Source organism: Ictalurus furcatus, chromosome 19 (assembly GCF_023375685.1).
Source record: "Ictalurus furcatus strain D&B chromosome 19, Billie_1.0, whole genome shotgun sequence".
NCBI classification, from domain to species: domain Eukaryota; kingdom Metazoa; phylum Chordata; class Actinopteri; order Siluriformes; family Ictaluridae; genus Ictalurus; species Ictalurus furcatus.
The window spans coordinates 1,459,418-1,481,561 of record NC_071273.1 but is presented as its reverse complement, the minus strand read 5'-3'; the positions used below and the strand labels follow the sequence as shown (position 1 = coordinate 1,481,561).

General features: G+C 40.7%; 1 protein-coding gene across 10 annotated transcripts in view; it reads right to left on the bottom strand.

Moving 5' to 3' along the window:
- The window catches only part of cacna1c (calcium channel, voltage-dependent, L type, alpha 1C subunit), a 315,602-nt gene that overhangs the window by 259,279 nt on the left and 34,179 nt on the right, over positions 1–22,144 (bottom strand). For 2 of the 10 annotated variants that reach the window (XM_053649808.1, XM_053649810.1), the window contains exon 2: positions 7,551–7,656. The exons of 7 other annotated variants lie outside the window; for them this stretch is intronic. The gene's annotated coding sequence lies outside the window, so the exon portion shown is untranslated. Of the gene's footprint in view, positions 1–7,550; positions 8,629–22,144 lie in introns of those variants that run through there. One more of the 10 variants, XM_053649809.1, reaches the window with a different exon arrangement.

Sequence of the window (22,144 nt, the reverse complement as noted above, 5' to 3'; positions counted from 1 at the left end):
ACACAGTAAATTATTTCCAATTACAAAGTATCCAAAATAGACTGGCATAGATGATGACCAGGGCATCTGACATGATAATGAACTTTCCCTGTTAATGGATTTCTGTGCCACTCAAGACAGTAGATGAATAGGTATATACAGGATACAGATTAGGGTCAGGATTAGAGGCAGCACCTCACTCACTCTAATACACACACACACACGCACACACACACACACTAGGCTACAGTGATAATTTATCACAAACAGCTGTTTCCTGCATATTTAATTAGCATATCAACTCCTTTCTTTCACCCAGGTTCTCCTTTTATCTACACATAGTGTTCTGAGGGTGACAGGCCATTGCTCATGTGACAGAAACACGTGATAGAAAATATTCAGCTCAGTGTCACTGTGTCACTATAGCCTGGTTTTGTTGCATTTGAAAAGCCTTGAGAGTTTATATAATTTCAGAACAGTAGGGTGACCTTAGCTTGTACATGATACAGAATGTAAAAATGCACGTTTTATTGCCGATCCTTATCTATGGCCCACCAACTTTGAATCCATCACCTATTTAATCAAGTAATATTTAACACTCTGCAATGCACTAGTATTCTGTTGTTGTTTTTTTTCCCCAACCTTTTTTTGTTGGTATGCATTGATTGTAAAAGAAAAAAGTGATTGTCACTCATGGCCTTGAGACTACAACATAGGCAAAAAAAAAAAAGAAGACAAAAACGTGTCTCACGGGTAAACCATGAGACTTGACAGGTTTTAATTTAGTTTTAACACAACAAATCTCTTAGAAATAACAAGTTGTCAGGGATTTCCCCCACGCACCTCACACTGCATGCAGAAGCATTCAGTGCGCACAAGCAACCAGCAGTACCACAGCATGCGCTTCCATATTGTCAAGTTTTGTTTACTTTGCCACGTGTGTTTTGTTTTGGTTCATGTCCTGTCTCTTCCACTGTATTGTCACTGGTTGTATCCCTCACATGTCTTGCTCACTCACACCTGTACTTAGTTTTCCCGTTGATTAGTTTGCTCATTTAAACCACTGTGTGTCTTTTTCCTGTGCAAAGTATTGTTGAGCGTTTAGCCGTCTGTCATTACAGAGCATTTGTTCTGTGTTCCGATTTCCTGCTTTCTTGATATCGATTTTCTTGTCAATCGTTTTAATAAACATTTTAACTGTATTTTCAACCATCTACACTCACTGTTCGTGACAGAAAAGTTCACCCTCAACATGGATACAGCAGGGAAGGGTGTAATGTCAGGATCACCATGACAGCGTTTGATTAGGTAAACTTCCCACAGTAGACGTTCATGAATCCCCTGGCCCTCCTTCAATGGCACTGAAGACCTTCTGAAAGGATTCTTGTTGTCCCAGTTCACCGGTGCGGCCTGCTGGCGAGCAAAGTTTCTTGTCAGGGAGCTCTGTATGGGATGCTGCCCTGTTGGACTCTGGCTGGAGCTTTGTTGTGTAGGCCACCCTGTTCGTCTCTGTGGGGAGCTCTGCAGGGGAGGCCACCCTGTTGGACTCTGGAGAAAGCTCCCCACGGAAACCAACAGGGCGGCCTCCCCTGTAGAGCTCCCTCCCTGCTAGAGGCCGACAGCATGGCTTCCCATGACCTACTCACACCGGAGGCCAATGATCTGGCCTCCCAAATCCTGCTCATGCTAGAGGCTGATAGCATGGCCTCCCATGACTTGCTCACGCCAGAGGCCAATGGTATGGTCTCCAAAGTTATGCTCCTGCTTGAGTCCGACGGTGCAGCCATCCATGCCCTGCTCATGCCTGAGACCAATGTCATAGTCCCGTCACCTGACCCCGGTGAGCCTGTCCCAGTCCCACCACCTGACCCAGATGAGCCTGTCCCAGTCCCCACACCTGATCCCAGCATGCCTGTCCTAGCTCTGTCACCAGATCCCAGTGAAGAGGTCATCAATCCACCACCTGCTATATAAATCCCACCAGTATGCCCCCTATCTGCGCCCCAGCTCCTCTGGTGAAAACTTAACATCAAACATGTCAGGGAGGGTGGTTGGGATTTGTCAGAGATTTCCCCTTTGCACCTTGTGCTGCATGCAGAAACTCTCAGCACGTGCACTTCCGTGTTGTCAACTTTTGTTTACTTTGCTATATGCTATATATGTTTTGTTTTGGTTTAGGTCTTCTCCCCTGTATTGTCATTAGTTGTACCCCTTCATGTCTTTATCAATCACACTTGTTCTTAGTTTTCTCTTTAATTAGTTTGTGTATTTAAACCCCTCTATGTCTTTGTCCTGTGCAAAGTATTGTTCTGTGTTTATGTCATTACAGAGACTTTGTTCTGTTTTCTGATTTCCTGGTTCTTGATATTGTTTTGTTTTCTCATTTACACTCTTGAATTGCCTAGTCTTTGTTGTTTGCTGATTGGCTGACCTCTGCCTGTTTCCTGTTCATGATTTCGATTCACATTTTGGATTTGTCTGCCTGCCTCTCTTTAATAAACATTTTAACTGCATTTGCATCTGTCTCCACTTGCTGTTCGTCATACAAGCAGCATTGTTAACTTATAGCTGAGTTTACAAAACATTAGATCTCTGACCCCAAACGTTTGTCCATTAGTTGTTCAAGGACTATGACCTAATCTTTTTCAGTTTAACAGAAAAATGTCTTAAACTATATAATTATAGCCTTTTGAATGAGTGTACTTCACCTGAATATTGCTATAAGCATAACCCTCAAGCACATGAACAAGGTGAACATGTTGCTATCATTTATAATCTGGTGTTTAGCATTCAAAATACAGTAATATTTATACATACATACATATATATATATATATATATATATATATATATATATATATATATATATATATATATATATAACACTGTGTAATCTCTTCTAAATGTCACTTTTTTCTAATAAAAAAATTCTGAATTCTTATCTATTTTTTTTCTATTGACAGTAGAAATTTTTAGATTTAAATAGATTTTTTTCTATTATTCATAAAGATAATAAAAATGACCCTTTACGAATAGCATTTATGTCCATTCTGGATTCTATTGGAGTTACACAGAATGTGCTAGGCCCAACTCACAAGTTTAATCACACTCTAAATTTAATTCTTATCAATATTAGCAAGATAATCACAGTTCTCCTGAACAAAATCTGGTGAATTTCAAATAAGCATGCTAAACCCTGCGACGTTAAAATCACACACACACACACACACACACACACACACACACACACACACACAAAACGTAGACTTACACCACTCACACCTGCAGTCATAGATACCATACCAGACATAAGTGAACTATGCAGTGTACCATCTTCTAATGATGATAACCCATGTCTCATTGAGTTTAGTCCTACTGGGTATGCCTTGATGCTGTCTTCTAGAACAACCACCTGTGTTCGTGACTCAGTACTGTATGAGTTACTTTTGGAATTATCATCAGTGATTGGGGAGCTATTATTAAACATAAATTTGTTGTGCACCTCGGGCTATGTTACCAAGTTTTTAAGACAGCTTTTGTTTAGCCACTCCTTAACAAATCACCTCCTGACCCTTCCGATCTCTCCGATTACTGTCCAATCACCAAGTTGCACATGAACACAAAAAGCTTAATTGATTTCTCCATTCAGGTTTTTGAACAAATCATTAGAGGAATCAGTGCTGGCAAAAGTGGTAGATGACCTATTGCTTGCCTCAGACTGTGGATATGTTTCTGTTTTTGGTATTGTTGAACTCTGCATTATTACAACATTTCAATCTACTGACCAGTAATAGCATGTTTATATAACTACAAGATACAAAAAAAAAAAAAAACCAGACAGCAAACTAAAATGTAGATGGCACAATACAGGGAAGAAGCAAAATGAGTCATTGAGTGGATTGAAATCAAGTTGGAAAGGTGCCTTTTAATTTGTGTTTTAAAATGAGGATGGGAGGTGCAAGCACAGAGATGGAGAGAAATTGTTCCTCCACAGTTTGGGGGCAGTGACAGTAAAAGTCCACATCTCCTATGGTACAGAGCCAAGAGGCAGGGACAGAGAGCAGGTGAGTATCAGAACAATGAGTGCTGGTGAGTAGAAGGTTAGATAAGTAGGCAGGGATATACAGGGACTTAAAGATCAAAGAATATATACTTGTACTGTATACACAAGTGAACAGGGAGTGTAAATTTTTAAGTGCGAGGGTGATGTGTTCCTATGGTCTGGTGTTGGTAAGAACCCTAGCATGAGGTGACATTTAAACAGGAACATACAAGTTCAAACATGAATTTATATTCTGTTGTATGTGAGCTGTTGTGTGTACATTGTTCCCTCATCTTCTAGTCACATTTGATCTAGCCCTGCTTTCTGTCATGAATAGCGTTTAGACAAAACAATACCAAATAGGTTCCACTTGGTCAATGACAACGTAGTACAAAGAAATAAAAAAGGGTATTAAATGGTTGTAAGTTCTGGAAGACTTTCATCTATCTTCTACATACTATAACAAACACGTTAACAAGCATCCTTAACTTGCTCCATTTCTGTCTATCCATTGTATTGATTAGTAAAGTTTCTTCCCTAAGAACTTATTCATTCTTTAGGAAATAGTAAGTTAAATGAATGCCAGGATGTACAGTAGTTGTGTAGTGGATTTTTGGTCAGTAATTCTGTACTGGACTAATCAGGAAAAAAAAGGGCTTCGCAAAGTCTTTTGTCCCTCAGACATGTTTTGTTCAATATCATGATTTGTGGTTTATAGTTAATTCATTAGTGATTTACATTGGTTCTTTTTACGCCACTCTAAGAGTTTGTGATATATTAGTCAGGGAGGTCAGGTCTGTGTGGTATATCCTTGTGTATATCCTTGTGGTGCAAATGAAGACTGACAGAATTTAGTAAATGAGTTTTTCTTATTCAGAGATGCTAACACACACAAAAAAAGATGCTAAACAGAAAGTTAGGCGAAATCTCAGCAATGCATTTGTGCATTCACACCAAATATGACTTGCATATATAGTACATGACTTTGAGGTAGTCAACCAATTTTAACGTTTCTCAGTTGGGGTCACTATAACATTTAAACTGTTTAACTGTTTCTCAGGAAGTGCTTGACTAACAGAGTAAAATTTCTGTACACTACATCAATGTGCCACTGATAGCACTACTTGATTAATGGTGCTTGGAACGAATTGATCACTTGAAGCTATATGTTTTATTCATCTTCTTATTTGAGGTCAAAGCACACAAATATGGGAATCTTAATGTTTATGTTTTTGCTTATGGACTTTTAGTAAAAATTACTTGGTTTTCCAAATTCCTTTGGATCAAAGTATACAAAATGTTGAGTTAAAAAAAAAAAGTGCTGACGTTTATTTTAAAAAAAAAGTGCTAATTAATCAATTAAAAAAATTTAAAAATTGAACAGCAGTTCCAGCTGTTCAAGTTTCATTAATGCTAAGTTATTATTATTATTATTATTATTATTATTATTATTATTATTATTATTATTTATGAGACTCAAATGCTAAATCAGGTGGCAATACGTCAAGCTATTGCTGAGACATGGACTCACTTCCTGTTTGGTGACTTCACAATCAGATTTGTTTGTCTGTTACTGATGAACCATGTTGAATATCAAACACCTGAGAAATAAGTTTTGTTCAACATGGTCTCACAATTCAATGGTTCAAAGTCCATGTACATGAGATGAAGTTTCTAAGAGAAGACACAAAAAATTGCTTTTGAAAAAATTCAAAATGGCTGACTTCATGTTTTACAAATCACAGATTCATTACATCCAGAAAACTCAGCACATGGCAGGAAATAGTCAGAAAGAAGAATAATGATTTACTGTTGAGCAGTCAAAAAGTTAGGAGCAGTTTTGCTAATTTGTATATTATATTAGCATGTCCTAGAAATGTATTTAGACAAAACATCTTGGAGTTATTTTTGGCATGGTCCTTTTGTTTGAACCCACCCATTTCTCAAGAGATCAAAAGTATTGGAACATGTGACTGACAAGTATTTCTTGTTGCCCTGGTATGCCCTGTTAACTACTCTTGGTTTGAGCCATGGGTTTCACCTGTGCATTTGTTATTAAAAAGGATTTTTTAAAAATGAAGACAAGAGAGCTGTCTATGGGAGAAAAGCAAGCCATTTTGAAGTTGAGAAATAAAGGAAAGTCGATCAAAGCCACTGCACAAGCATTGCCAACACAACAATTTGGAATGTTCTAAAAACGAAAGAAACCACTGGTGTACTGAGCAACAGACACTGAATGGGTTGACCAAGGAAAACAACAGCAGCTGATGACAGAAACATTGTGAAGAAAAACCCCACAACAACAGTTAGTGATATAACTAACAATCTCCACAGGGCAGGGGTGAAAGTATCACAATCCACCATTCGAAGAAGACTTTGAGAGCAGAAATATAGAGGCTATACCAGAAGATGCAGACCACTCACCAGCAACCACTCGAAGAAATACAGAAATGGTTTCTGGTACATAACCTTCAGGTTTTGTGTAAATCCATGCAACCAATCCTCCTCCAGAATGCTAAGGGCTTCTGCTCTTGTCCTCCTTGGCTATGGAATAGCCTACCCTTTTTAAAGAATGAAAACCTTCTGGTCATTGGAGACTTTTAAATCCAACTTGAAAACATTTCTATTCTCTTAAGCTTTTGAAGTGCTATAGGTACATTGTGTAGTGCTGATGGGTTTACGTTTTAGTTCTTTTATTTTGTTCGGTTCTGCTCTAGTCTATTTACAATTTTATAACAAACTTGTCTTGCTTATTTTTAGTTCTGTGTTTTATACTCTTTTTATCTTATTTTATTAGCCCATTCTTGTTTTGTGTTTTTATTAGCTTTTATCTTGTCTTATCCTTGTATAATTATTTGATTAGTCATTAATTCTGCTGTACAACACTTTGGCAGCCCTTTTTGTATTTTAAATGTGTTTTATAAATAAAGTTGACTTTATTGATCATGAGTTAAAGCTGTTTGAATTAATTATCCTCTACCTTATAAGAACTGATTGGCATGTGAAAGCCATATTGTTTATAAATGTTCGCAAGTTTTTGGTAATTATTGAGACTCACACTATCCTGAGTAGTTTGACATGAATTGTTTGAAGATAGTCAAAAAATCCTAAGACTAGATTGTAAAAGTAGTTAATGGTTATCAGCAAACTGTTATCTCACCACAGCTGTGAATGACCGCACCCCAAACTTTGGTTATTACCTCAGAATCGTGTCCTGTATAAGAATTTCAAGTTTCATGCAAATCCAAGTATCACATTTTCTGATCATTGGATTTGTAGGACAAGAAGCAAAAAGGTTTTAAAATGGCCGACTTCAAGTTTGGCAAATCACAAATGACTTATATCAGGTACACTGATCTTTGATCGTTGATTCTCGAGATCTTCCAGGGAATCAACAGAAAGAAGAATTTTTGTTGAGCAGTTATGAGCAAACATTATGAGCAGTTTTATTAATTTTACTACTAGTGCCCCATCAAGGTGAATTTAGATAAAACTTCTTGGAGTCGTTAGATCCTGGTCTTTCACTCACCTACGAAGTTTGGTCTGAATACGTCACACCGTTGCAGAGATATGCCCTCACTTCCTGTTTGGTGACTTCTCCATCAAATTCATTTGCACATTATGGGCAAACCGTCCTGCATATCAGAAACCAGAGAAACAAGTTCGGGTTGATCTTACAATCCTGTGACCCACATTTTGTGATGGCTGATTTAGAGAAAGCAAAAAAAGCTGTTTTTGAAAAACTGTCGGAAATGCACTAAGGCAGAACTTAACATCATGGTATCCAAATTTCTTTTCGGGAAAAAAAGAACTTTTACTTTAGACATTATTTTACAATAAATATGCTTGTTTTTGTGTGCAAAAACATGAATAATGCCTCAAGTGGCCTTTCTGAGTAAGGTCCATCCATCCATCCATTTTCTATACCGCTTATCCTTCCTTCAGGGTCACGAGGAAACCTGAAGCCTATCCCAGGGAGCATCAGGCACAAGGCGTGGTACACCCTGGACAGCCACCCTGGACAGCCAATCCATCGCAGGGCACAATCACACACACATTCACACACCCATTCATACACGACAGACACTTTAGACATGCCAATCAGCCTACCATGCATGTCTTTGGACTGGGGGAGGAAACCGGAGTACCCGGAGGAAACCCCCACAGCACGGCGAGATTATGCAAACTCCGCACACACAGGGCCACGGTGGGAATCGAATCCCCGAGGTGTGAGGAATTGAACCCCTGGAGGTGTGAGGCGGACGTGCTAACCACTAACCTACCATTCAAGATAGCTCAATTTTAACATTATCTAAGGCCTGTGAAGCCTGTTTTTTATGTTTCATCAAAACAATCTGGATTTTAAAAAAAAAATCACTGTAGATCTTATTTTCCATGAGATATGCTTGTTTTTGTGAAGCAGTTATCTAGCCCTAGCTGACATCAGAATCTTGTCCTGTATATGCCTTTCAAGTTCTGTGTGAATTCATATAACCAATCACGAGTTACAGCTGTTTGAGTAAATTGGGCTTCACCTCCTTAGAGTTAACTGATGTGTGGCAGCCATATAGTTTACAAATTTCAACATTTTTTTTATCATTATTGAGTTTCACACTGTGCTGAGTAGTGTGACAAAAGTAGGTTTTACATATTACCTAATTAAGAAAAAAAAAATCCATCATAATGACAATTAGTGGGCATGAATTGTCTAATTGTTCCCTTTCAAAGGGAACAAAGGGAACCATTGCGTTTTCTCAATGCTGTGGGAAGCGCCCTCACGCGTGACCGGCATCTCAAGCTTGTGTAACATCATGCCTATTTATAGGCCTGCCGTGACCAGGTGACGTGGAAATTAAACGTGCCGCGTGATATATCTGTAAAGCAACTGTGAACCGCACTGTCAGCCTTATTATCTTCAGCGAGACTGCATATCAGTCGTTCGTGTAACACTCGCAAAAAGACGCTTCATTTCCTCTCTATCTTTTCAAAAAAAGAAAGAAAAATCTCATTCTTTTTTGTCCCTTTAAAAAAAGAGAAGAAAAAAATAATGAGTGAGAGAGAATTCAGGAAGCGTGTTGCGCCTTGCTGCCGTTTCATTACCGGGGGGGACACTTTCTGTGTGAAGTGTTTAGGGGTGGAGCACGCCACAGCAGCCCTCGAGGGGTCTGACTGTGAGCATTGTGAACACCTTACAATTAGGCAGCTTCACTTGCGACTCGCTCTCTTCTCGGCCGAAGGGAGATGGGTTTCAGAGCCTCGTGGATCTAGGCCAGCCGCTGCCGAGGCAGCCAGCTGGCTCAGGTTCTGGGGATCTCGTATGGATCTGGAAGAGGAGCCGGAAATGAGCACTGCTCTATCTCTTGTTCTGTCTTCCGGGTCAGGCTTTCCGCCTGACATTGTAGCTCGCGTCGCCATTCCTCCTTCAGCTATGGAAAGCCAAAACACCCTCTCTGACTCCGAGGAGCCAGTAGGCGTGCTATTGCACAAAAAACAGAGAGCAGCTCTCAAGCATATAAAGAGCTGCTTGAGGTGATTACTAGGGCTGTTGAAAAACTAAATCTAGAATGGCCTGGGGAAGAGGAAGTGGCTGGTAGCAGGCTAGATGAGCACTTCCTCCTCAGTGAAAATAAATCTCCCTCACACCGCAGAAAACTAACCTTTTTCCAGAAGTGCATGATGGAATATCACACTTCTGGGGAAAACAACACACTAGACGTGTTTATAACCCAGCTACGTTTGATTATTTGGCCATTGTGGGGAGTGAACAGCACAGCTATTTAGCTATGCCAAAGGTGGAGGAGGCGCTTGTGAGCCCCTTTTCTCCTTCGACGGCAGGTAATTTAGGGGGGCTGGCTTTGCCTTCCAAGCCATGTAAGGCCACCTTGGCATTGGTGGGCAAAGCCTATACGGCAGGTGGGTCTTGCTTGTGGGTCACGGCATACAATGGCGGTGTTGCAGACCTACCAAGCAGATCTGCTGAGTGAGCTTGACACTGGGGAGGGAACTGGGCCCGAGACAATGGCAGAGCTGCACCGTGTCATTGATATGTCTCTCCGGGTGACCAAGCAAACGGCCCCTCATGTCGGCTGTTCAATGGGTAGCTTGATTCCGGCAGAGAGGCACTTATGGCTCAACCTCTCAGGGATGGGAGACAAAGATAAGGTCTCCTTTCTGGATGCCCCTGTTAAACTTTACGGCCTGTTTGGTGGCACGGTTAATGCCATCGCAGACAGGTTTCGCGAACCAAAACAGCAAATGGTGGGATTCAGCCAGTTCCTTCCCCATCGTGTCGAGTTCGCCCAGGCATCCATGAGTGGAGCCCGGCCCAGCACTAGTGCGAGGGAGGCACAGAAAGCAAGTGTGGCGGCCCACCTCCCCCCATGGAAAGCCAGGCTGCTAATAGGCCTGATCTGAGAATGATCATAAAGGCCAAGCAGGCAAGGAAAGAGTGGTCCTGATGGGCCATGGAGGGACATATCAGGGGACGTGAGGTTGTTAGGGCAGATAGCCCCCTGTGCTACTGTAGTGCCTCCCTTAGCCAAGGCCGTTCCAAGTTTTCAGTCTTCTCTGGTCAGCGAGCTGTCACAGGGCAATGAAAATTTGATGCTTTCCCTCCAACAGAATGTGGAAAAGTTAACATCGCTAAAAGACCACCAGGCAGCGTGGAAACTACTGCCAAATGTGTCTCCATTTGTTCTGGCTACCATAGAGAAGGGTTACCGGGTCCAGTTCAGAGGTGTGTTCACCATAATAGTCAGCACAGAGCAGAGCCCGACGTTAGCACAGGAAGTAAGATCCTCTTGGACAAAGGGGCCATAGAACATGTACCCCATTACCTAATGGAGGGAGGTTATCTGAACCATACTCTTCGGACATACAGGTTCAAGGTGCTGACCTCAAACTTATCGTGCCACAGATTCAGTTCGAGGACTGGTTTGTGACAATAGATCTAAAAGACGCATATTTCCACTTAGGAATATCGCCCAGTCACAGGAAGTTCCTGAGGTTCGCGTTTGGAAGCAACACATACCAATATCAGGTTCTTCCCTTCGGGCTAGCTTTATCCCGTCGTACCTTCACAAAGTACAAGGATGTTGCTCTGGCTCCCGTGCAACTCCAGGGCTTTCATGTACTAACTACCTGGACAACTGGTTAATTCTAGCACGATCCAGGGAACTGGCACTTCAACATCAAGATGTTGTTCTCGCCCACATGAGGAGCTTGGGGCTCATGTTGAACCTCAAGAAAAGTATGCTTTCTTGAGTGCAGAAGACAACTTTTCTAGGGGTTATATGGGATTCTACTACGATGAGGGCGTTTCTACCCCCAACACGCGTAGGGTCAATCCTATCAACATTGAGCAAGATAAAGCTGGATCTGGGCATCCCTTCCAGTCTCTACAAGAGACTGTTGGGCCTTATGGCAGTAGCAGCCAACGTCATACCATTGGGCCTATTGCACATGAGACTGTTTCAGAGGTGGCTGAATAGTTGGGGGTTTCGTCCGAGGATGAAACCTCTGAGAGTAGTCAGTGTCATGCGGCAATACCTGTGTGTTCTGAGAATTTTGAGGTGTCCCATGTTTCTAGCCTCGGGTCACACTCTAGGGGTGTCGCAAAACGGTAATGACAGACACCTCCCTCATGGGCTGGGGCGCGGTCTGAGATGGCTGTCCAGCTTGTGGTCTGTGGAGCAGCCCTCATCTGGAGTGGCATATAAATTGCCTAGAGATATGGGCCATATTTCTAGCACTAAAGTTCTTTCTTCCTCAATTAAGAGGTCACCATGTGTTAGTTGTGACAGACAACACAGTGGTGGTCTCATATATCAATCAGCAGAGAAGGTTATGTTCATGCACCCTGTTCAGGCAGGCGCAACTAATTCTTCTCTGGGCAGAGGGAAGGTTCTTGTCAGTGAGTGCAATGTACATTCCGGCCAGCCGGAAAGTGGGGGCAGACAACCTGTCAAGGCAGGGGCTGAAGCCCGGGGGTTGGAGGCTCCATCTAAAAGTGGTGGAGTCCATATGGCGGAGGTTCGGCCAAGCGGAAGTGGATGTGTTCGCCTCCGACGAGACAACACGCTACCCTCTGTGGTTTGCCCTCACTCCTCCCACATCATTAGGGCTGGACGCCATGGTGCACATGTGACCGAGGTCGCATCTATATGCTTTTCCCCCGATTGCTGTGCTCCCACAAATTCTAGTGAGAGTTCGCCAAGACCGTCTCCGTCTGCTGCTAGTAGCACCTTATTGGCCAGCTCGAATATGGTTCTCAGAGATAATATTCCTGCTAGATGGCACTCCTTAGGAGATATCCATCCGCAGGGATCTGCTGTCTCAAACCGGAGGGCTGATTTATCACCCTCGGCCGGAACTAAGGAAACTGTGGGTCTAGCCCCTGAGGGGCACCAGCTCATAGATTCTGGTCTCACAACTGAGGTTGTAGAGACCATGTTGAACATTAGAGTACTATCCAAAAAGAAACTGTATGCACTAAAGTGGTGACTTTTTGTCTTGTGGTGTGAGGAACATCAGCTAGACCCAGTGAACTGCACAATAGCTATAGTCCGGGAGTTCTTAGAAGGACGTTTCTCAGCGGGGTTGGCTCCTTCTACTATCAGGGTCTATGTGGCTGCCATTTTGGCCAGCCACACCCCTATTGATGGAGTCTCTGTGGGGCAACATCATCTAACTTCGAGTTTTATGCGTCAGGTGGCTGAGGCCCATCTGTTGCCCATCTGCTCATTCTACTAGGGGTGTCACCTCCTCGAAGTGTCTTGCAGTGACCCTCTGTCTTTTGAACAGACTGTACCCTCGGTATGACGGAGTGGGTGTTCTCGTTCCCACAGCGTTGAGCAAGCGCAAAGTGGAGTTCCCTTTGAAAGGGAAGGGAGTTCTCCCTGAGAAGGGAAGGAGACATTGTGTAGCTTTGTCATGCCTGTGAATTTCATCTTCAGTTCAGATAATAGAGGCTGACGGCGCAGTTCACAGGTGCCGTATATATATATATCACACAATAAATATATATATATATATATATATCTCAGGCCTATGATGTTACACAAGCTTCAGATGCCGGTCACGCGCGAAGGTGCTTCCCACAGCATTGAGCAAATGCAACGTCTCGTTCCCTTCTCAGGGAACAGGGTAACCCAGATGTTTTGTTAAATTGGACTGTTGTTTTGGGGTTTTTCTTCACAGATCTCACAATGTTTCTGTCATCAACTGCAGTTATTTTCCTTGGCCGACCTGTTTGATGTCTGGTTTTTAGTGCACCAGTGGTTTCTGTGACATTCCAGATTGTTGTATTGGCTATGCCCAATGCTTGTGCAATGGCTCTGATTGAATTTCCCTCTTGTGTCAGCTTCAAAATCTTTGTAATTATCTGTTTTGGAGTATATCTGAATCCTTTTATTGCTAATAAAATATAGAAAGCAGACTGACTGCCAGTGTCTCACTATTTGGTTTGTATTTGCCGATTTTGTTCCATTTTGGTACAATGATGGTCAATTATTTCGATTTTTTTCAGTATTTAAAAATGAATGAGCTTTGTTAAAAGATTTCTGACCTGGAGCACAAGAGAAGCTAAAAGATGGGGTAGAAGACAGAAAAATCCATTTCCACAATGAAAAAACCTTTATGAACATTTCATGTACATTACATTATATTACATTAGGGACATCTCAACATTTATTAACCAAGAAAAATAAGCCAAATTTATGCTTGACAAGTGTGAGTTTCCTTATGACAGTGAATAATTTTCCAAGCCTAACTGTTGAGATTCTATGTAACTGGAGACTTTTTTTGCACTCCACGTAGATCATAAGCCATTGAAATAATTTGAGAACTGTAAATGTTATTGTGCTTGCTATCCAGAAAAACCACAGCTTCCCTGTTTACTTGTATTTGTTTATAGGACAGTTTTGCCTGGATCAATATGGTGGACACGTTGACATGAATGCTTATGTGCACAGGCATGTAGTGTTTCTTTACAAAGTGACATCGCCAACTACAGGCCTGGGATGCAAAATATAGCATTTTTAGTCGTTTTCACGGCTCTGTGTGAATGGGGATTTTGTTGACAACGTTGTCGTCTGTACACGAAACTTTTTTAAAAAATGCAAAGGAAAACATTTTCATTTTTAGTAAATAATTGTTGTGTAAACGTACCACGAGAGTAGGCATTCAGAGCTATTAATAGTTTAAGCAATTAATTTAACAGGGCATTCTTGGGCAACAAGAAACACCTCTCAGTCATGTGTTCCAGTATTTTTGATCACTTAAAAATGGGTGGGTTCAAACAAAAAGCACCTTGTTCAATACAAGTTCTTTAACACATCTACATATAAGGAAATAAAAGCTAAACATTCTGTCTATCATCTCATATTAAATTTTTCTCAATCGTTATAACATATAATTAAAATAAATCTTGACAAGAGTATTTTAAATATTGCAATATTATGGCTTTAAATTTATTGTAATAGAACTCATGAAGTCTTCTGATGCATATTTATGAAGATTCATAGGCTCATGTTGCCATCCTTTAGTGTAACATGATATTGCACATATTAATTATTATGGAAATAACAGCAAGTAACAAGTAAAAAAAAATCATTTGACTACTGAATTCTATTATGTTGCTGAGAACCATGTTGATGCAAATAATAATTATTATTATAATAATTTAAAATGGGAATGACATATTAGCATCACCTGTTGAACGTGTTTTTAAAGAATTGTATGAATTGAGAATATAATCCATAAAAATTAAAAATTATAAATAATACCCAGGGGTACTCCAACAACATTTACAATTCTGGCTTTTATCACATAGCCTATTCATTTTATTAAATCCAGAATTCATTAACATTATGTAAAAGAAGACCAGACAAACACTTTTTTACTACATAATTTTCTAGGCTTGTGACAGTAGATCAATGCTAAACTTGTAAAATCTCTGGTTCATGGTTAATGATGGCCATTTTTGTTGAGCAATCCAGTCATCATAAGAAGTACACTTACAGATTAGAACACTGATGCAGTATACCAAGTTTCATCTAATTTAAGAGAACATGAGAAACAGTTATTTTTAAGTCCACTCCCTACAACAACCAAAGTGTTTATAAATGTTAAAACATTTTGGGGAATTACTGAAGCATAGTCTTGGCTGTATATTTTACCAATAATTTTTTTGTGAAAATAGACCACTGAAGGGTGGATTCTGGAATCCCCTGCCTATTCAATATATATCCGTTGAGTGATTTGTAATGAGTTATTAAACATTTACCTTTCAAAATATCAAATGATTTGAATGTGAGAAATGCACCTAACACCGGTTAAAAACCTAAACTTACTCTTCTAGCTGACCCTGACTGCCCAGGTCATTGGGGGTCACTCAGGCCTGTGCCTACTCACTATACTTAGTTAAAGCATTTACTTTACTTTTCATCTCACTAGAGAATAATGATGAATATTGTCTAAACTTCTTATTGAGAGAAAGTATATCTAATCAGTTTGTTTTGAGAAAGTTTCCTGGTCAGAGCTAGAGCTCGACCAAATCCAACCTTGAAGCTGTGTATCTGTGTGTGTGCGTCAGCATTCTTTTGTCACAGGACGTTCGGAGGTGAACAACACAGGGGAGGTGAACAGCCCTTATGATGAGACAACAGATAATCGATGGAGATATTCTTCTGACTCACAGCACATATGTGGGGATTTTCTACATTTGTCTATGCCTTAACCAATCGGAATCATTCAACCTGACGTGATGACTAGCTTAGTGATTGTGTGAAAGTATAATTTTTGCTGTAATGAGTATGTATGCAGAGCGACCTACAAACTCCTTGCTTGTGTGAAGCTAACTTCTGCTTGATGAAACTGCAAACTATTCTTCAGTAAAATTTTCTTCAATTGATTGCATCTCTTAACTCCTGGTCTTCATTCATCCTATCTGGTTCTTGGGTCTTTAACTGTACATTCCCCTACAATTAAATGGTGGAAAATGTGGGCATTCATTCTCTGGTGATATCCCTGGCTAATCAACAAACAAGGTAAGCAGATTTTAATTATTTTCTGTTGGTTGGGCTGTCTGGGTGAAAGAGGTTGAGAGAAAGGGGAGGGACGGGCACACTCAGACGTGAGCGTGAGGCACAAGCCTGGAGTGGGCTGGTGTTCTGGGAGCTGCTATGTGCCAGCGCCGGTAGCGCATAAGCACGCACTCTCTGGGAAGAGGTGAGGAGTGGACAGCACTTTAAGTTTAAAACATAAAAACTTGATGTAGTGTGGTGTACTGTGGCAGTGCTTTACATTTGATAAATATTGTTTCAGCCTGAAGTACTGTGGCTAAATAAGCTGTTTTAAGAAAATAACATAAAAACCTGACGTAGTGTGGTTTTGTCCAACGTACTGTGACAGTGTTCTGTTTTTAAAAAAGAGGTTGAGGTGCATGTTGCGCTTAAGATTTACCACCTCTGAAAATGAATAGACACTAGCCGCCGGTAAGTTCCAGTGTAAAATTGCGAACCTGACTCAATCTCTTCCATTCCAGATAGGGGATCCCCAATTGTGGCCCTAATTGGATTGGACCTGTATAGGTTAAATTTGCTGGGGAGTGGTTTGCGGTTTCATTGGCATTCAGCAAGGCGTTCTATGGGAGTTGTGAAATATGTGCCATATGCCTTCGGGGAATGTTTGGGATTGATCCTACTATGTTTATGCATATGGATGTTTGTTTGCTGTTGTATCATAAGTCTGCTTGCAGAACAGCGAACCCTGCTGAGGAGGAGATGCGACTGCTGAAGTTGACGAACAGCCTGCACCAGCAGCTGACAAAAGATAAAATCAATGCCCTGTTGTGAGTGGGAGGTTGGACAGCCCCTTCCATGGGGACCTGAATTATTAGTATCCGGCATGTCCATGATGGGGTGAAGAGACAAATGTAACCCACCAGGGGAGCATGTGTCACCACTCCACATCCCAAAGCAGCCTCAATTGGTAGACCAGACATGGTGGTATTGGACCCCACATTGGTCTAAAACAGGGGACTGAAGGGTAGATTCTGGAATCCCCTGCCTCTTCGATATATATCCGTTGAGTGATTTGTAATGTGTTATTAATCAACATTTATCTTTCAAAATATCAAATGATTTGGATAGCTTCTTCAAGCTTATGAGATTTGGTCCTTCAAGCTTAAGAGCTATCTGGTCCTTGGGTCTTTAACTGTACATTCCCCTACACCATAAATCTTAAAAATAGATTTTGAATATAATTATTTTCCAAATTATTGTGAAATTGAGTGGACGGGGCTAAAAATTTTTTTTTTAATTATGGCTTGAGTAAATGATTCAGATCAAGACTGAATTTTCACTGTACACCATATTTACAAGAGATATGCTTGTTTTTATGGGAAAATCCTATTTACTGACCCTAAGGATAAAAAAATAATTTAAACTTAACTCCACTCCCTATGGGTAACCACACCCTAATCTTTGCAGATATCCTCACAGCTCATAGTCCTGAATAGGCACACTGGCTCAGTGGTTTGCCTCACACCTCTGGGGTTGTGGGTTCGAGTTCCATCTCCACCCTGCGTGCGTGGAGTTTGCATGTTCTCCCCGTGCTTCAAGGGTTTCCGCCAGGTACTCTGGTTTCCTCCCTCAGTCCAAAGAAATGCGTTGTAAGCTGATTGGCATTTCCAAATTCTCTGTAGCAAGTGTGAACGTGTGTGTGATTGTGCCCTGCAATGGGTAGGCACCTCATCCAGGGTGTCCCCTACCTTGTGGGATATGCTTCAGGCTCCCTCCGACCCTGTGTAGGTTAAGCACTACAGAAAATGGATGGATGGACTTGGATGCCATCAGCCAATCAGGTAGTGTTGTTTAGTATTAAGCTATCATCACAAAAGCAGCTCCTTAGCTCTTCAGCTATTCTCTCTCTAGGTAACTTGCCAAGAAGTAGCCACTGGATATGCTATTATAAAGGTTTCTTGGATCCCAATCATCACATAGCTACATTTATTATTCTGATTCTCTGCTGAAAGTTGATGATGAACAAAGACAATTATTATTAAGGTAATTTACTGTATACAGGAATAAAACCCAGTCAGTAAGTAGTATTCCCTCTGCTGCTCAGTCAAAAAGAATGAGCCTGATTGACATGCAGATGGCATTGTTGATTTTATTTTTATCATTTGATCACTTAAAAATAATGGCTGCCCCTCAGCTTTTTCTAGAGGGCTAGAATTGGTAAATTGTCACAAAACTTGAAAGGCATGTTGGTCTACCTACCTTCTAGTGTTCTACAGTACTGTACAGTGTGTACCCTCATAGGAGTTGCCATTTGGGATACTACTTGCGGAATGTGCTCTGACCCTGATAATTGGTGCATGTGGATATATTTAGGGGAACAGTTAGTCCTATCTGAGAGGAGCTCTGTTGACTTAAATAGCTTTAACCCATGAATAATTTCCGTCATTCTTACTAGTAGGAAAAGATTGTGAAGCAGCTGGTTAACTTTTGATTATGATTCAAATTATTTTCTCTTAGAAACCGCTTGTGAAGTTACTTTGAAATTTTAAATCTGCAATAATCTGCAGGACTTCTCCTGATGATTTAATTATATGCATATTTATATATTGTTAATCTATGACCTATAGGTAGTACATATAAACATAATTTAGGAAGTATTTTAAAATACTACCTTTTCATACCAAAATTTCATAAGCCTGGGATATTTATTCAGTTTACACCAGACCAGAGCGGAACCCGTCTATAACACGCCAATACATGCTTTATTTTCACTGATGATAAAGTAAAGCTCATGATCTAAAAAGTACATGTAATATTTCAGGATGTATCCTACTGTGGCATAGGAGGATTTGGGAACATTAAAAAATGCAATGAAACTTCATGAAAGTTTTAACTTCCACAGAGTATAATAGTGAACTTAATGTATACAGTGATATATACATATACAGTGGTGCTGAATGAATACTTTGTATAGATATTAGCACCACATTTACTAAACCAGTGCATGCAAGTTAAATATTACTACTATTATGTACTGGCTTATCACTGAGAGCAATATTAAGAGGAAGTCATAAAACTTTAATGCTGAGACGGACTCTAGAAGTGGACGGACTGGTCCCAAAGCTCTCCCCAAATTTGGCATTTGTTTACACAAAGCGGTTAGTGAATACTTTTTAATAATTTGTAAACATACTGTAGTATATTGCACATGTATCATACATTGTCCTTGGGCAGGTGTTATGTTCTTTTATTACAAGCATGCATTGATCTCACTAGCAACATGAGACCTATGCAGCGTTTAGGCAAAAATGTAGCAGTGAAAAGTTTATCAAGGAATCTACAATCACCGTCCACTTTATAAGGAACACCAGTACACCTGCACATGCATGCAGTTATCTAATCAGCCAATCATGTGTCAGCAGCACAATGCATAAAATCCTGCAGATATAGGTCAAGAGCTTCAGCAAATTTTCATGTCAAACATCAGATTGGGGGGGATGTGGTCCTTAACCGTGGCATGGTTGTTCGTACCAGATGGGCTGGTTTGAGTATTTCAGAAACTACTGATCTCCTGGGATTTTCTACACTTTCTAGAGTTTCATTCTGTGAGTGGAGGGTCTGCAGGCTTAAATATCATGCTGATGAGAGATATCAGAGCACAATGACCAGTCTGGTTTGAGCTGACAGGAAGTCTATTGTAACTCAAATAAGCACACTTTACAACTGTGGTGAGTAGAAAACATCTCAGAACACTGTTATGCAATGAAGTCAAAGACAGCTGCAAGTGCAAATTAGCTTTTTTTATTTTAAAAAAGGCAGAGGTAAACAATTCCAAATCATGAAACAAAAATTGTAAACAGGGACAGGCAGAAAGTCAGGTGATCAGCAAAGAGAATAACGTGGGCAAATCCAAAATCCAAAAATACAGCATCAAGGCAAGATCAAAAACCAGAATAGCAAGACACAATAAAAACAAAGTCTTGGTAAGTCAAGTAAACGTACACTGAGCTTTATTTGCAAAGAGTTCATGTTTCTGGTGTATATGTGATTGGGAACAGGTGTGCATGATTAAAACTCAGGTGAGTGTGAATGAGCCGGTGGAGTGTTGTTCTGGGGTGTGTTGTTCAATATGTTTTGGGAAGTGGAGTTTCGGGTGGATTCTGGCACTGGCGTGACACACAACGCATCAAACATTGAGATGGACCACCTGACAACAGCAGAAGACCAAATCAGGTTTCAGTCCTGTCAGCCAATGAAAACAGCAGCAGTTTATGACAGAAAATAACAGTCAGTGACATCACCAACAAACTCCATAGGACAGGGGTAAAGGTACAATCCACCAATCAAAGAAGACTTTTGAGAGCAGAAATATTGAGGTCATACCACAAGATGCAAACCACCTATCAGCAGTAAGAATGAGAAGGTCAGATTGGAATTCACAAAGAAATATAGAGATTAACCTCTACCAAAGTGATGGAAAGGCCAAAGTGTGGAGAAAGAAAGGATCTGCTCATGATCCAAAACATACAAGTTCATCAGTCAAGCATGGTGGAGGTAGTGTCATGGCTTGGGCTTGCATGGCTGCTTCTGCGACAGGCTCACTAATCTTTATTGATGATGGAACTCATGAATTAAAAAAAAAACCAGTGCCAACACAACATAGGGCTTCATCGGGGGGTATGGGGTATTGTCAATCACCAGACCTTAACCCATTTGAGCAGCATTTCACCTCCTAAAGAGGAGACTGAAGGAAGAAACCCCCCCAAACAAACAACAACTGAAAGAGGCTGCAGTAAAAGCCTGGAAAAGCTTCATAGAAGAAGAAGTCAACAGTTTGGTGATGTCAGTCACAGGCTTGATGCAGTTATTGCAAGCAAGGGCTTTGCAAGCAAATAGTAAATGTAAAGTTTGTAATAGCCGGTTAATTTTTAACGATGCTAACACATTGCAATGTTATAAACTACCTCCTAATGGGCCACCATGCATCGCCATTCAGCCCGTGTCCTGTCAGCAAAATGTAGCCTAATGCCACTAATAATTATTCAAATGTTCATGCTTTTAATACATCTTTTTGGCCTGCCACCATATCAGTGAATTTAAACTAATGCTTGCATTCAGAGTATAAGGGGTGTGTGTGTGTGTGTGTGTGTGTGTGCGTTTAGGAGTGCACCTTAGCACTTGTTCTTAGCACTTAGCACTGTTTTATTAGTCATTGTCAGACAGTGTTTGATAACTAAAATATCCCCCTCTCTCTATCTCTCTTTTTTGCCAGTATTAGCCAGAGGAGGATGTCCTCCAGGAGTTTATTTTATTTAAAAATATATATATATATATATTTTTTATACACACCGTGGTATCGACTTTGGTGTCGAGTATCGTGTACTTTTGGTGGTATCGGTACCAACTACTAGATTTTTGGTATCGTGACCTTCCTAACACACACACACACTGACTATCACACCCATATGTGGGCCTTTCCCCTCTGCCACACACTTGTACAGGATGCTGCATTACAATATATATACAGCTATAATATATAGATGTGATAGCACTGTCATTAATTCTGATCTACCTGCAATCCACAGTTAAATTAGATGTGAATCTGTAGTTCACAAATGATTTTGAGTACATCCATGTCAATGTGGTCACTTCAGAGGCATGTCTTACCCAAGTCTGTGTATTCCTGTGTATGTAAAAAAAAAAAAAGAAAGCCACACTTTCAGTAAATGTCCATAATAATATTCTAATGCAAATCATTAAACTGACATCTAATGCACATCACTAAAGTTTGGTGCATTTTAGCAACTCTCTGGGCTTTGTCAAGTTTGGCAGTTAACAAACAGTACTGCACACCAGACTAATCTAATGAAGCACTGGCCTCATTCCTGGAGCAGCACATGGAATTTCAGAATTTCATCACAGCCTAACCACAACTCTGTTTCCCAGGAGGCACCGCAAACTACAAACACGGCCACCGAGGACTACACTTCCCACACACGCATGCGCGCACCCTCCCCGGAGTTCCCTAACCACACACACCTGCAACCAATCTCACACACACACTCACACACAGCTTTTAAGAGACTTTGGGAACTAAAGG